This window comes from Eurosta solidaginis, chromosome 1 (assembly GCF_040869045.1).
Source record: "Eurosta solidaginis isolate ZX-2024a chromosome 1, ASM4086904v1, whole genome shotgun sequence".
NCBI classification, from domain to species: Eukaryota; Metazoa; Arthropoda; class Insecta; order Diptera; family Tephritidae; genus Eurosta; species Eurosta solidaginis.
In genome coordinates, this window is record NC_090319.1 from 5596368 (window position 1) to 5608116 (window position 11749).

Sequence of the window (11749 nt, forward strand, 5' to 3'; positions counted from 1 at the left end):
TTAAGGCCGTGACACAATGACATTTTTCATATAGATGCGTTTAACACAAGCTTATGCATTCCATTAACACCGCCACAATCAACCAAGATGTTGCGTTTGTAAATATGAAGGAACTTCATCTTTGGCAATTGAAGTTTATTACGCCTTGCCCATTCACATACAAAATTTCGCGAAACACTGCTGTAAACATTCTCCCTATACATCAAAAATACTTGCTAACATATTTTGTGTCGTATTCGATTGTTATATTGCTGTTTTTAATTGTGAAAAATGTTAGAAAATTTCCCAACCAGTAGGAAAAATAATTTCACTTGCAAATTGTGCCCCTTAGCCAAAGCAAATGTCGAATTATTCTTCTTATGATTTGCTTGGAACAAAATTAGGGAGTAAGCTACTTTTCAATATCAGATGGCGCCAGTGTCGCTCATTCTACCGTTCTCCGTAAAAATACGTGCAATCTACTCATAATGCATAAGCATGTGTTAAACTCATCTATATGAAAAACTGCTTATGTGTCGGACCTATTAAATACGCAAAACAAGTGAAGCCCCGCTGTCGCTACATGTCGCACCGCTAATGTGGCCTTAGCTTAAGGGTTAAGATAATTTTTTATTGCAAGTGCAATTCATGGCTCAATTATATGGTAGGTTCATCTCATCAGCTGATTTTATTTTTATCATTGCAAGGTCGATGGGATTGTGAAAAGAAGATGGCAAACTCAAAATGAAACCAACACATTGGCAATATTTTCTTTATAGTTTCTACTTGTTTACAATTTTCTACTTTTCATCGTCTCTCAGATGTATGTGAGTTTGTAGTTTACAGTCTCTCGCACATACATAGGCGTATAAGTAAATGCATCTGTAGCCGTGTTTTTTAACACGCGCGTATACGTTTCGTTTGCGCGTGTTAAAAAACGCCTATCTTCGCTTAGATAATGCTTAGGAGACCCATCTAGCGGCTGTGGTAAAACAACTAGCTACAGCAACAGGGTGTACCGAAAAGCGGAGACGCAACGCTCTGATGGCCATAGGGTATAACATATAGCTGAATCAGTTGCGATGAATTGTGGACACACATATAATACATAGAATTAGTGTACAGGGTGAAACAAAGACACATATTTCAGTTACATCTGAGTATAATGCGTATTGAAATTTAGTAGGACAAAATTTATGCGCAGCAATTTCAGAGGTGTATTTATAGTTTGTCTCTTAGCAGTCAATATAAAGCTTAAGCGTAAACGGATATACGCGTGTTAAAAAACACGGCTTGTGTGTGACATCTCTCGGCTGCTTATATGTGTGTATACATGATTTGATTATTGACATAAATACCGCTTACCATGGCCTTAGCATCGCCTTAGTGATGGTATAGCTTAGTGATGCTAATATCCGTGACACTGCCCTCCACCTAAGTCTGATCGTGCCGATCAGACAAATCTCTCGATCTAAACGCTGCTAGCATCGCCAAATGTACCACTCTTCTACTCCGTGGTTTCTCAATGCTTTGTATGCGGTAGATGATATCACTGATCTTCTTCACAACCTTGTACGGGCCTTCCCAACTGCACCGAAATTTGGATGGAACACCTTTCCGCCAGTGAGGGTTGTATAACAATACCAAATCTCCCTTCCGGAAACCTTCCGAATTATTTTCCTTGTCGTACCTGTGTTTCATCTTACTACTCATTATCCTGGATTGTTCCCTCGCACTCTGTTGCTCGGATGAAGAACTACTTCGCAGAGCTTGCGCTGGACGGATTTGCTTTGCATAATCAGTATCGTTCCGACGCTTCACAACAGTAGTGTGCCTTGGCTTGAAACCACCCTTGCATTCTTTCTTCGTTTTAGTACGTCCGTTAGGGCTTTTCAATGCCAGTGTTTCTCTCACAGGTACCTTCGGTTTTGATTTGTTTGGCCCATTTGTTCCATCAACCTTTACCTTTGAATTTCGTGGCCTTCGTCGAGTCTTCTCCACCAGTACCCGATTACTGCTGAACCCTTTTTCCAAACTAAAGTTAAGTGGCACATCTTGGTTCTCATAACGCATCACCCTTCTCTGCATATCGATCTTGATGTCATGGTCAACCAAGAAATCCACTCCCAATATAACTTCATCAACAATCTCCGCCACAACAAATTTGTGTAGAACCATCACCTTCCCAATCAATACTTCACATATCACTTCTCCCTGAACTTGGTTATACTCGCCAGTGACCGTACGCAACTTTTCTCCAGGTAACGGTTTTACTCTCCTGTTGACCAAGTCAGATCGGATCAAGGAATGAGATGCGCCTGTATCTAGAGTCAGTATTCGTTCTTTGCCATCCACATTCCCTCTGACGGTAAGACTGCTCAATTTTCTACCAATTTGCGACACAGATATCACAGGGCATTCAATAGCTGGATCTAGCTCTCTACCTCTTACTCGCTCTTGCTCATCTCCTCCAGCTTTGCGTTTACGCCCACCCACAATGTTGGAACTATTAAGGTCAAGATCGCAATGACGTGCAATGTGACCGGACTTCCCGCATTTGAAGCATTTGATAACTTTTTCACTCCGATTTTGCGATCCTTTCAGCGCCTCCAATATTGCGTCTACCCACTCTGGCCTTTCTACTTCCACACGGCGTGCTTTGAAAACTGGCTTACACAGAAGCGACGCTGTTTCCTGAATCAGGGCTTGTGACACCGTTTCTGCGAATGTTGGCTTTGGGTTTGAGTATGTAGCCCGCTTCGTTTCCACATCTCGTATGCCATTTATGAAGCTCTGGATTTTTACCCATTCAGTGTGTTCCACGGGTGCGTCCGCATTCTCTAAATGTGCTAGCCTTTCAATATTCGATGCAACTCTTGCAATGTTTCACCAGGCCTTTGGAAGCGGTTCAGCAACTCCATTTGGTATATCTGTCTCCTATGCTCAGTTCCGTATCGCCTCTCTAGAGCGCCCATCAATGCTTCGTAACAGTTCCGTTCGCCCTCTGGAATAGTCTGTAAGATTTCGGCAGCTGGTCCTTTCAATGCTACGAATAGTGCAGCAACTTTATCTTCAGCATTCCAGTTGTTCACTGTTGCGGTCTTCTCAAACTGTAGTTTAAAGACCTGGAAAGGAACAGAACCGTCAAAGGATGGTGTTTTTACCTTTGGATTACTCGTTGAAACTGCTGGGTGATTCAGTTGCAACTGCTCGATACATCCTCTCAAAGCATCCACTTCGGCCTCGATTTTTTCCTCAAACTGTAAAATTTTTTTATCCTGGGCCTCCAGCTTCGATGTTACCTTTATCTCCTGTGCCTCCAGCTGCGAGGTCATGCGGGCCTCCTGTGCTTTCAACTGCTCAGCCAACTGAGATGTCATATATGTCTTTTGCGATTCCAGTTGTGTTTCCATCTTGGATGTAATCTGCGTCGACATTTCTGACATACGCGTTTCTTGTGCTTCAATCTTCGATGTTATGCGTGTCTCCTGCGATTCCAATTGTGATGACATGTTGGTAGATATTTGTGATGACATTTCGGACATTTGTGCCGATATTGCAGCCAATATCATGGTCAAGTCTGTGCTCGTAACTGTCTGCGATGTTTCGTTTTTCTCTTCAATTTTTGTTGTTGTCTCGTCCCCATCAGGATAAAAGACATACTCGTCCACATCAATTCCCTCCAACTCCATTACCTCTCGTAGCCGTGCTTGAAGTTCGATCTTATTGCCGGTTGTATTCAATCCACGGCTCTCCAACTCCTTCAGTTGCTGGATCTTCAATTCACTGAACTTTGCCATATCCATGTTGTCCTGCGGAATTTATTCAACAACTCCTCTTCTGACACCAATTGTAAAGAATTTGCTGCAAATCCTCTTATTTGCCCTTTTGCTAGGTTCGTATCGCTAAACTGTTGAATAAATAACTCCAATATTGAATAATGGAAAAATGGCTTTTATTAAAATACTTCACAATAACACTCAAACTGTGCAACGAATAGCTTAATAACCAAACTGATAGCTTAAATGAAACTGACTTTCAAAATAATACTGCTATTGCTCGCTAGATATCGTCTTAGTCGTAACTGCTTGACAACTCAAATCAAACTGAATTACTTTTTACTCGCTTGCGCCACTTTTATAGTTTACGCTGCATACATCTAGGCTCTTCTATTTCCAGAACTTACCAACTAGTTCGAGTGTTTATAGTTCTCATATAGTTTCTACTTGTTTACAATTTTCTACTTTTCATCGTCTCTCAGATGTATGTGAGTTTGTAGTTTACAGTATCTCGCACACACATAGGCGTATAAGTAAATGCATCTGTGTGTGACATCTCTCGGCTGCTTATATGTGTGTATACATGATTTGATTATTGACGTAAATACCGCTTACCATGGCCTTAGCATCGCCTTAGTGATGGTATAGCTTAGTGATGCTAATATCCGTGACAGTATGTTACTCTGCCGCCACGCTGTTATTTTGTTATTGTTTATCTGCACATTCGTATGTCCATTTCATTCGCTCGTTCACAATAGTGCCTTATTTTTCAATATGCAATAATATACAATACTATCAATCAGGTCGACAATTACCTAAGCGGTTTCAACTGAAATTGTGTAAACTTTGAAATTCTGATTCTGATTCTGACAAAAACTTCGTGAGTTTTCTTGACAGTCGGTGTACACTATTGTGACATTCAAAACTCATACGCATTGCTGCAGAATAACTTTTTTGTTTTCATGGCGTTTTTTTTTCTTCTTTTTTTTGAAAATTTTAAGTGTAAATTTTGTGTGCAAATGCGTTTTCAATAAGTTTACATTTTTTTAGTTTTTCACAGTTAGGGAATTTACCCCCTGGATCATGTTTCATTGGAACACGAGGTTTATTAAACCCTTCAAAAAACGCGAGTACTCCATAAATAGTGTAAGGAATAATCCTTTAGGAGTATAGGAGTGTTCCAAAACTAATCTGTATTCATACAAAAAAATGTGCTCCAATTAACATTGCGATGTCCTAGGAGAGGAGTAGGTGATCCCACTCTCGCTTTGTTTGTGAGTATTCCATAGAGTACATACGTGAGAGTACTTTCATTGTAGTACTCCATGGAGCACACACAGAGGATCATATGCCAAAGTACTAAAGAGGAATTGTGTCGGAAAGAATTATCGGAGTGAATTTAAGTTAAAATGAAAGTAAATGAAGAGGGGCAATACAACATTTATATTTTATACTACGAATATTCTAATGTTATTTAGCATTTGCGTGCCCTCACTAGGGTAGGCACCTTGTCGTTGGTGTGAGGGCTTAGCCGAACTCCATAGCGCCCGACTATGAGGCGGAGCTGTTTAGGACTGACATCTACGCCGTTTCGCCTCATAGGAGGGCGGCGGGATGTCGGTGACCAAGAACTGCCAACCCCCTAATCCAGGGTGTTATGCGGACCGTGCCTATTGGACGATTTGCAGCCAGGGGATAAATTCGGCTGTATTCGAACGGAGCCTTCCCGATACCGGGCCATCTCGGGAAGTATTTATGGCCTTACCGCAGTAAGGGGCGCTGCTGTGGCGGACGGTTCTTTCCCCGTATATAATACTGGACCGCTGAGCCCGCCTTGTCGGGCAGGTTGTCGTACGACCAAGATGAACAACTCATTACCTGAATGTAATAAGGAGGATGTAAAGAGGAGGACTGAGTCGCAATCCAAGGACGACAAATACGAATTAAGCGATGCGTCGGACTCGGGGAGCGAGAGTAGTGCTGCTTCAATGAACTCCGTGTTGGAGAAGCACACAAATGAAAACGGAGTAGAAGAGTGGAGAAGGGTACGGAGCAGAGGAAGTAAAAGAGCTCTCTCGCAGTACCGTGCAGCACTAAGAATTGTACAACGCTTGGGAGCAGTGGTCGACCCAACAGAAGTGGAGATCGAGCGCTTGGAATGGGCCCATGAAGCGGAGAAGTAGGTCGAAGGCAGTTCAAAAGGTTTGCTGCGAGAAACCCTCGGTTCTGCAACCGGTACGAGGAGGAAGAAGCGTCGAATGGCAGAATGAAGAGGCAACGTTCGGCAGAAGGCGAAAAGCCTGCTTTCAAGAGGCAGAAAGGACCCAGTCCTAGAGCCGCGAGGCAGGGCAGTCGCATAGACAAGACAAGTAGGCCCAAAGCTGTAAGACAGATGGGTTCCAATAGCGAGGTAGCAACTACCTCGAAAGCTGCCAGTCAGAGGGAAGTTCCAACTACGGAAGTAGGAGATAAGCCAAAGGGAGATAACGCTAAGACTCCGGTATTCTCGGAGGTTCCAAAGGGAGATAACACTAAGACTCCTGCTTTTCCCGAGAAGATGAGTGATGTGGCAAAGCAGTCACTGACTGTGGCGCTGGTTGATCGTAGCAGTCCGTTCGGACAAATGACTATTGAAAGGTGGAGATCTGTGGAAAGGGAGCTTATTAGCTTAATGCTTAAGATGATGCGGGAACAACCAAGTAAGCCCCTTCCAACCTTTGATTCGGGGGGATGGTATAATGGTGTGAAGATGATAGCGTGCGACAACATCGCGGTGGCTGGAGGAAGTCGTTCCAAACCTCCAAAGGCAAGGCACGAACGCGCGGTTTGAGGTGGTGGATAAAGCGCAAATCCCCACGGTACCAAAAGTTAAGGTATGGATACCATGCGTGATGAAGTCGGAGGATACACTGCGACTTCTGCAGAAACAGAATCCGAACATACCGACACAGGATTGGAAGGTACTTACTGTATCTCGGCCTACCGAGGATGGTCAGTTCTACATCTTCCAAATAAACAAGCAGGCGGAGGATATTTTGTACACGCAGCTTGGCAAAATGTCCTTTGGCACTGGCAAAATTTACATGCGACTCAGGAAAAGAAGTCCCGAGGATAAAAATCCTAACACGCTGGAAGTGGGCGAAGTCGAAAAGGACCTCAGAAGCCTAAGGGAAAAAAGACAGGTGGAGGTCCCCGACGTCACCACGAACGTGCTAGAAGAGGACCAACCGCTAAATGGTGCTGTGACTCGCACAGAGGAACACACGGCACAACATTCACGAGGGGCTGAAGGGGGCCTCGAATACTCTAAACCAAAAGGGCAAGAGGAGGACGACGACGTCAAGACGAAGGTGCTGGAGGGGGACAAACAGCCCAATGGTGCTGCGAGTCCTACAGATAAACCTCCAACACAGTAAAGTGGCGTCGAGCGAACTCCTCCTAACCCTTGAGGAGGGGTCGTTTGACGTGGCGCTGATCCAGGAGCCGTGGCTCTCATCGGGAGGAAAGGTTTCTGGACTTAGCGCGCGCGGGTTTGGCGTTTACTACGCACAAACGGAAGGACGGGTGCGAGCTGTAGTAATGGTAAGGAAACAGCTGCATTCATATATGCTGCCTAATTACACCACCGAGGATCTCGTAGCGGTGGCCGTTGAGCAAAAGAATAAGCAGGCATTTATCCTGGCGTCCTGCTACATGGCCCATGCTGCGGAGGTTCCACCGATGGAGTGCAAAAGGCTAGTACAGGAGGAAGGGCGCAAAGGGCGGTTGGTCATAGGCGCAGATGCAAATGCGCACCACAATGCGTGGGGAGGAGCAGATACGAACGAGAGAGGCGAATCTCTATTTTGTTACATCCTGCAAACCAATTTGCAGATAGCCAACAGGGGAAATGTTCCTACATACATTGGTCCAACATCCAGCAATGTTCTGGATATTACATTGAGCTCCGAGCGTGATATATCAAGGTATGATTGGATGGTTCTCGATAGACCATCCTTCTCCGACCATGCGTATATAAGCTTCAGCATCCCACTAAAGAGGGTAGAGAAGGGAGGAACCTTTAGAAACCCTAGGGCAACGAATTGGACTAAATTCCAGAAACATGTAGAAACGAAACTGGGACAACCCAAAGAGGTTGCTAATGTAGAGGAACTGGAGGAGTCGAATGAATTCCTAACAAGGACGCTTATGACTGCGTATAACAAAGCTTGCCCTATAAGAAGATTCAGAGGAAAAGCAAAGCCGTCATGGTGGAGCAATGAGCTGAGTCTTCTAAGAAGACAGGTAAAAGAAATATTTAAACTCGCAAAGACCGCGGAAAGCGAAGCGTGTCGGGACGAGTACAGGGATCTACTGAGGATCTACAAGCGTGAAATTACCAGGGCGAAGAGAAACTCATGGAAAAGTTTCTGTACGGACATAGAGTGCTCCAGTGAAACAGCACGGTTGAAAAAAGTCCTAGCAAAGGGAAACATAGTCTAGGGACTAATAAAGAAAGAGAACGGGGAATGGTCACGTGATAGTGAGGAATCCCTTGAGGTGCTTCTCGATACACATTTCCCATCGGGAGACGGTTTACAAGAACCAGCAGGCATCACTCACACTTCGATCACGGAGCTAGTGGTGCCGGGCTTGGTGACCGATACCAAGATCGAGTGGGCAGTGAAGACGTTTTCTAAGTTTAAATCGCCGGGCCCAGATGGTATATTCCCGGCCATGCTACAAGTCTCAAGTAGGGCGGTCGTGGAATGGCTTAAAATAATATTCGATGGGTGCATAAGACTGAATCATGTGCCGCACTCTTGGAGAACTGCTCGTGTAGCTTTTCTACCAAAGGCGGGGAAGATCGGTCACGTGTATCCCAAAGACTATAGACCCATTAGCTTAACATCATTTCTGCTCAAAACCTTTGAGAGGCTGATAGATGTGTACATAAAGTCCAACGTGGATGAAAAGCTGCTCTCCACAACACAGCATGCGTACACCAAAGGCAAGTCGGTAGACACCGCATTGCATAGGGTGGTAATAAGCATAGAGAAATCCCTGGAATATAAGGAGTATGCTCTAGGAGTCTTCTTGGACATTGCCGGGGCTTTCAATAATGTTGCAAAATGGGCGATTATGGATGGTCTTAATTACATTAAAGTACATCCTGCCTTAATCAGATGGATCGGCTGCATGTTAAATTGCAGAAAGATTACATCACAATGGGGATTGTACGAGGCCACGAAATCTGTGGACAGGGGCACGCCGCAGGGAGGGGTGCTATCACCTCTGCTGTGGACACTGGTCATCAACCAACTGCTCAGGCAATTCGATGAGGGACCCGTAAAACTTACGGCTTACGCAGATGACGTTGCAATTGTCATAAGTGGAAAATGCCTTCCAACGAAGAGTTCTTTGATGGATCGGGCGCTTCGGGATATTCATGCCTGGGCATCTAATGTCGGGCTGAAAGTCAATGCGGAGAAGACGGATATGGTCTTGTTTACAAAGAAGTACAAGGTCCCAAATTGGACCAGGCCTAAGTTAGGAGCGGTGACCTTACAGGAGAAACCTTGCACAAAATATCTAGGAATCATCCTAGACAGTAAGCTGTCATGGAAGCTCAACGTGTAGGAGAGGATCAAGAAGGCGTCAACGGCACTCTATGCATGTAAAAGAATGCTGGGGTGTACGTGGGGCCTATCGCCCTCTCTTTCTCATTGGGTTTTTACAGCGATTGTAAGCCCTATTCTATACTATGGAGTTCTTGTTTGGTGGAAAGCCACACAAAAAACAACATACCTCAAAAAATTAGAGGGGGTATGCAGACTATCGATGCTTTGCATTACGGGAGCCCTGAAAACAACCCCGACGGCTGCACTGTATGCCATTCTGCACATTCCACCTGTAGACCTGGTAGCAAAGAACAAAGCGTTAACGACCGCAACCAGGCTCGATGCTTCGGGGCAGCTTGAGCGCCGACCATATGGCCATAGTAGTATAGCGTCCTCAGTCACAAGACGAACAGACTACATGATTCCCTACCTGCACTTTGAGGGAGATCTTAAGGCCACAATAGAGGTGGACGGTTGGCGCAAGGGTGCGCAAATGGCGGACGAGGCGATACATGTGTACACCGATGGTTCCAAAATAGTGGAAGGAGTAGGGTCTGCGGTATACTGCGCTGATGCGGAATTAAGCAGATCCTACAGGCTGCCGGTTTACTGTAACGTTTTCCAAGCGGAAATATTAGCCGTAACCAAAGCAGTAGAAACCCTGGAAGAGAATAGCTTAAGCTGCAACCGTGTTAATTTTTATATTGACAGTCAAGCAGCAATTAAGGCAATAATCTCGCATAGCACAGCATCTAAATGCGTGTTAGAGTGTAAGCAGTCTCTGGAGAGAATCGGGACAGGGAGAAGCATACATCTATATTGGGTCCCAGGGCATATGGGAATAGATGGGAATGAAAAAGCGGACGAATTAGCTAAAAAGGGCGCATCCCTTGAAGCTTGCTCCGTAGACGTCCCAATTAGATTGGGCGAGATTAAGCGAAGGCGAGAGGTGCACATGATCGACCAAGCAGAAAAGGCGTGGGTTCAAGCGCGGGGCTGTAAAGTGTCGAAGATTATGTGTAGGTCTTACAACCTTAGACTAACACAGTTGCTTCTATCATTAAAAAGAGAGGACTGTAGACTCATGACGGGTATACTGACTGGACACTGCCTTCTGGCGTCACATGCCTTTAAATTAGGCTTGGTCAGTGATAGCAGGTGTAGGAAGTGCGGGTTGGAGGAGGAAACGATCGAGCACGTTCTGTGCTCGTGCCCTGCACTTACCAGGCTAAGACTCCAACTATTAGGAGTGATACAGCTGTCAGATCTAGAAGCAGCAAGTGGCTTAAGTCCTAGGAAGCTTCTAGTATTTGCCAAGAGGACGAAGTTATTTTATAACATAGGTCCTGGTTTTTGATAGGGTTTTTCAGTTTGGTCGTTAAAACAAACTTCTGGTAACACTATGGACTCAATCAGTCTATGTGAGGTCCTCATGGACCGGCCAGTTCAACCTACCTACCTAGCATTTGCGTGAATAAAGAAACTAATATTTCTCTATACCATAGTATGTATACATAAAACCAGTGCGCGGTTGCATTTTATCAGAGTTGCCATAGTAAAATTTTATTATCAGTTATTTGTATGCAATATTTTTCTTTTGGCAACTCTGTTCGATAGTCATCGTGTCGTGATTACGGTCGTTACAAACGAGCAATGATCGGCTGATGGTGGGCCGCAAACGCATTGCAAAGGAGTATTGTTAGAGTACTCCAACATGAAGAAAATGGAACACGTAATCCAACAATTTTTGTAGGGAACCCGGGCCATTGTAAAGATAAACCTGTACCATGATTTCGGGTTTCTCGGGATCGGATATTGCTAATTAAAAAAAAATGTTATTTAATAATTTGGAACATTTTTTAACAACTCCAGAATTTTCAAATAAATAAGAAATAAAAATTGCTTAAAAACATGTTTTCACTTATTAAAATCAATAAAGGTACTCCCCACTTCAGAGTGCAAAAAAAACTTTAATTGATTAATGGTATCCCTGTTTTTTTTATAAAATTTTTCCTTTCCGCCTGCGGATTATTGTTGTCGAAGTCAATACGCATCTTTTGACACCTGTCCCGATATTTTTGGACGCGTATTTGCAGTCGACCCCTGTTCTCATAAATACAATGAGATTTAGGCCGGGATTTTCTTCCAATTTGCACTATCCTACTTTTTGATTAACGTTATCTGCAAGCAGATGAGTTTTCCTTAATATTCTTTCATGGTAGAAATGGCAGGACCCTCGATATCGTAGATGGATCACGAAAAAAACAAAAAGGTCAATAACAATTGTTTTCTTGCTTGCGGGAAATTCACAGGGTGAAACTTTTTATTCCAAGCATTTGCATATCGCTTTGAAGATCATGTCCTTCAAATTCAGTTAAATAAATTAAGGTA